We start from the raw sequence: 5,883 nt of genomic DNA, 5'->3' as shown, positions 1-5,883 counted from the left end.
ACTCCCGCCTCCCAGCTTCACTGTTTATGTTCCTCTGACACCCTACAAATGAACAAGGTATATTGAAGAAACAAATTTCTAGAGTCAAAGATGCCTCAGTCCTGGACGAGTCACACCAGAGCAGAGCAGTCGTGCGCTGCAGAGGAAGGCAGTGCGGTTCAAGAACCAGCTTCTGTGTTCTGCCAAGAATCCTCCCACAATGTGGGCATGTCTCCTTCCCACAAGGCCCAACACACAAGTCTGTGTGTACTCCATTCTGGACCTTCATCTCCTGTTCCCCACTCCTAAACTGATACCTTTAATCAATTTATTGAGAATCCATCTTGGGAAAAGCCAGGTAAGGTAGTAAGGATATGTCTTAGGGAGCAATGAGATCTCTGCTCTCCTGGATCTGGCAGCATCACAGAGATGCAGGAAAGCAACCTGTGTTAAGTAAGACCAAAGAAAACAGAGCAGAAATATGACAGACAGCGTGTCCTGACACAAATGGAAAAGGGAGAGGCCGGGGTACGGCTCTCTGAGGAAGTGATATTTAAAAAGTGATTTAAGAAATGTTACCTGGGAGGCCAATGTCAGGGAGGTCAGCCATACATGTAAGGGTCCCGGTGGTAAAACAAGCTTAGAGCATTTGAGGACCAGGAAGGAGTTAGTGTTATGGGAATGTGACAGTGTGGTGGAGATAGCCTGGAAAGAGTGCAGAAGCCAGATTATGTAGGGCAGGCAGTTTTCAACCTGTGGACAGGGGTCCTATATCAGATAGTCCTGCATATCAGATATTTACATTAAAATTCATAACAATAGCAAAATTACAGTTATGAAGTAGCAATGAAATAATTTTACAGTTGGGAGTTGTACTGGCTGGTTCTGTGCATCACCTTGACACAAGCTCGAGTCATCACAGAGAAAGAAAGGAGCCTCCCTTGAGAAAATGCCTCCATGAGATCCAGCTGTAAGGCATTTTCTCAATTAGTGATCAGTGGGGAGGGCCCAGCCCTCACGGGTGGTGTCATCCCTGGACTCTATAAGAAGGCAGGATGAGCAAGTCAGGAAGCAAGCCAGTAAGCAGCACCTTTCCATGGCCTCTGTATCAGCTCCTGCCTCCAGGTTCCAAACCTGCTTGAGTTCCTGACCTGACTCCCTTCAGGGATGTACTGTGATCTGGAAGTGTAAGCCAAATAAACCCTTTCTTCCCCAACTTGCTTTCTGGTCATGGTGTTTCATCACAGCAATAGAAACCCTAACTAAGACATGATGAATTTAAGGGTCACAGCATTAGGAAGGTTGAGAACCACTTCTATATGTTCTTGAAGGCCACAAGGGATTTCAAGTCTCACCCTAGGCACTGGAAAGTAAAAATGGCAGATGCTGGTGGGCCTCACTGCTGGGCTCACTGCTCTAGTGAACAGGAACACTTTCTCAGAACCTGAGATTAGACCACCCCAAGCCTAATAGATCAAGACAAAAACAAGACCTTGGATAAGTAGGTGTGACCAGATAACACTAAGCACTGTGCAGAGCTAGTATTACTAGATTATCACTCTGCCTGGAGAGTGTGATAAATGCAAACTGAAAAACCAATCAAGTTCAACAGGTGTAATGGTTCAAACCTTTACACCCAGCACTCAGAAGGCAGAGACAGGGGACCTCTGTGATTCTGAGGCCAGTCTGGTTCATGTAGTAAGTTACAGACCAGACCAGGGTTACACTGTGAGACCCTGTCAAAAAGATTAAAAGTGGAAAATAAAATCGTGTGTGTGTGTGTGTGTGTGTGTGTTTGGTTGCATGTGTGTATATGCACTACAAGTGTGCCTAGTGCCCAAGGAATTCAGAGGAGGACATCAGGTCTCCTGGAACTGGAGTTGAGGATGGTTGTGAGCCACCTCAGGGGTGCTGGGAACTGAACTAGAGTCCTCTACAAGAGCAACAAGTGCTCTTAACTGCTGAGCCAGGTCTCCAGACTCCTCCTTTTTATTTATATGAATATCTGTGTGAGTGAATGCCATGTATGTGTGTGTGGTACTCAGAGAAACCCAAGGAGGTCATTGGATTCTCTGGAGGTGGGGTTATAGGCAGTTGTGAGCCTATGTGTTGGGGCTGGGAACAAATCTCAAGTTCTCTGGAAGAACTGCAAGTGTACTTAACTGCTGAGTCATCTCTCTCGCCCTGCCATGCTTTTCTTTCTAAAGTACTACCCGAATCACATAAAGACTAAATCATTTAACAAATTTCTACTGAGATACCCAGGCCTCTCTGTAGTGTGTACTGACCAGCAATAAATCCTACTTTTTCTATGATTGGCATATTCCAGGTGGGCTTTGTGTAGAGAACAGTGCCAAATGTCACTGGAAGACTGTGGACAGTTCTCCTGACACCATCTCTGAAATGTGTCTTTATTTAATTATTGCACCCCACCTCCTTAGACCCATCCAGAGTCAGCAGTCCCTGGATGCGGACTTTAACTGTTCTTATCTTTACTCTTGAGCTATAAGGTGTATTTTCCAATGATAACAGTAATGTCGGGCAATGGTGGCACATGCCTTTAGTCCCAGGACTTGGGAGGTAGAGCCAGGCAGATTTCTGAGTTCGAGGCCAGCCTAGTCTACAGAGTGAGTTCCAGGACAGCCAGGGCTACACAGAGAAACCCTGTCTTGAAAAACACAATAATGCTTATTTATTACTTTGCTTTTGAGTGGCCCATGGTCCAAAAAATATTAAATAGAAAATTCAGAACTATACAATCTGCAGGAGCAATATAATTTCTTTTTAAAAATCAATTACAAGAGCTCCCCACCCCTTTACCTGACATAAGATGCCCAGATGAAAACCTGAAGCTGTGCTCTCTGTGTGCTTTTTCCTGTTTCCTGTCGTGATTAAAAAAAGAGGCCCAGAGTCAATGTGGCTTCCCACACCTTCTCCCTTGGTGCCTCCATTACATTAGTATTCTGGGACCATTAGGAAGTAAACCAAGGGTTACCTGAACACAAGCACTGTAGTGTTACAACACTAATCTGATACCCAAGATTGCTACCGAGTGACTCGCTGGTAGACTGTGTACCCAGTGTAGATACGCTGTACAGAAGGACAACACACAGCCCACTTGGGACGATAAGCTAAAATAAGCTAACCCATAATCTCAGTATGCTACTCAAAAACAACAGCACACAACTGAAAATCTACAGATTGCAGTTTCTATTTCATAGTTTTGGACCCTGGGTAACTCAGAGTGAAGTAATACATTAAGAAGCACTCTTTTTATCATTGGAAAATACACTTCATAGCTCGAGTTGGTGCGATAAGAACAGTTAAAAGTGTCAAGCTATAGCCAGACAACCCAAAAAAAGTCAGATAAGACAAGATCAAAATCTATTTCATTTTTGCATGCCAGTAATACCTTCCTCTGGACCCTTTGGAGAAAATTGCTGTGGGTTATCCCTTTTGCCTTTATAACCTATTTGACCTTCAGACTTTAAATCCTGAAGGTTAAGCTTAAAGCTATACTACAGATTATCTCCTACTAAAAATGCTTGCTCGGAATGAGAAATGTTACTGATTTGGGTTTTTTAAATGTTGATACCATTAACGTAGACATGATGAGATTTTTGTTTGCCTTTAATGTAAAGGTGTCTCAGACTGGCCCAGAAATTGTGACAATCTTCCTGTTCTCCATATTCTGAAGTGCTGAGTTGACAGGCTCAGCATTTAGATGGGTCCCAAATATAAACAGAAAATACATTCATATTCCATATACACACAATTTCAGGGTAACACTATTATATATATATATATATATACATATATTCAGTATATATGTTCAGTATGTACAGTATATATGTTTAGTGTGTACAGTGTGTGTTTAATATGTACAGTATATGTTTCTTATGTACAGTATATGTGTTTAGTATGTGCAGTATAAATGTTTAGTATGTGCAGTATATATGTTTAGTGTATACAGCATATGTTTAGTATGTGCAGTATATATGTTTAGTATGTACAGTATATATGTTTAGCATGTATAGTATATATGTTTAGTATGTACAGTTTAGTATATGTGTTTAGTATGCTTGGATTCTGCTGCTTGTTGTCAGCTGTGGACTTACAACTTGTTCCTGTATCAACATTCAATTTTGGATTATTTACTTGGGGGTTAAACTATCTGATTAAGGATGCTCAGCATGTCCAGTAGATTACTTGCCCTTAGCTTGGAGTGTTGCCATGTAGTTACCCCCTCACTCCTCTGCCTGGCTTTGCACAGGGTCAGGGAGTGAAAGAGTTGGCCAGCTGCAACTGGACTTATTTCTCTTTCCTTCACATAACAATGGTTTTAGTGATCTTTGCCTATTCATGGAAATCTAGGGCATTGTTTCCAAGGTACTCTGTTAAAGGGCGCCCCCCTCTGTCAGTGTATCAAAGTACAGTCTTTAATAAATAATTTTCCTTGACAGTGGTGGGGACCTTGAGACATTCTGAGGTTCAGTGTCCTCTCGTCTTGGTCCTCTGTTCCCAAAGCTATTGGGATGCAGATAAATCTCTGGCCATGCAGATCACTTGGGCAGAACTATGGACTGAGTGTCTCCTTCATTTGCTGAAGTCTTAACCCCCAATCAATAGCATTAGGGAGTGGGACCTTCAGATGGAATCTCCTGAATGGAACTAGTGACTATGAAGAGCTTTGAGCTAACTAGCTCTCTCTGTCTCTGTATGTCTCTCTGTCTCTGTCTCTCTCTTTTTCTTTTCCTCTCTCTCTCTCTCTCTCTCTCTCTCTCTCTCTCTCTCTCTCTCTCTCTCTCTCTTTCTCTCTCTCTCTCTCTCAATCTGTAAAGCCATGGTATTGATTTGAAATCTTCTTTTAAAAACTTATTTTATGGCCGGGCGTGGTGGCGCACGCCTTTAATCCCAGCACTCGGGAGGCAAGAGGCAGGCAGATTTCTGAGTTCAAGGCCAGCCTGGTCTACAAAGTGAGTGCCAGGACAGCCAGGGCTACACAGAGAAACCCTGTCTCGAAAAACCAAAAAAAAAAAACCAAAAAAAAAAAACAACTTATTTTATATATAAAGGTATTTTGTCTGTGCACCACATGCATGCCTGCAGGGTACCTGCAAAGGCCAGAAGCAGGTGTCAGGTCCCCCCAGAGCTGGAATTACAGATGGTTTTGAGCTACTATATGGGTGCTGGGAATTGCACCTTGGTCCTAACCTGCTCTAAATCACCAAGCCTTCTCTCCACCACAAGACCTTTCTTTTGAAATGCAGGTATCCGTGGCTGTTGGTTTCCCCTGGAGCATTTTCGCTTTGCTATAGCTCATAGTTTTACTATTTTCTCTTTCATTCATCGTAAAGTGTTTTAAAATTCTTCTTTAAAGCACTTCTCCAAGGCCCCAAGGCCTGACACTATTACTGATGCTATGGTGTGCTTACAAACAGGGGCCTATCGTGACTGCCCAACGAGCAGCTGAAAAAGTCAGATGCAGATTTTTACACCCAACCAATGGACAGAAGCTGCTGACGCCTGTGGTTGAATTACAGAAAAGCTGGAAGAAGCTGAGGAGGAGGACGGCCCTATACGAAGACCAGCAGTCTCAATTAACCTGGACCTCAGGATCTCTCAGATACTGAGCCACCAACCAGGCAGCATACACCAGCTGATATGAGGCCCCCAACACATATACAGCAGAGGACTGCTGGGTCTGGACTCAGTCAGAGAAGATGCACCTAACTCTTGAGAGACTTGAGGCCCCAGGGAGGTCTGGTGGGGGTGGAGGTGGGGGCATCCTCTTGGAGATGGGGGTTAGTGGGAGAGGAAATGTGGGATGTGGAAGAGTCAGAGGGTGGACCGGGATGGGGATAAAGTCTGGACTGTAAAAAAGTTTTAATAATAATAATAATA

The sequence above is a fragment of the Mus caroli genome, unplaced genomic scaffold, assembly GCF_978045245.1.
Source record: "Mus caroli unplaced genomic scaffold, Mus_caroli_1 scaffold_13, whole genome shotgun sequence".
In the NCBI taxonomy this organism is placed as follows: Eukaryota; Metazoa; Chordata; class Mammalia; order Rodentia; family Muridae; genus Mus; species Mus caroli.
The sequence above is the reverse complement of the archived record's forward strand: the minus strand, read 5'-3'. Positions refer to the sequence as shown.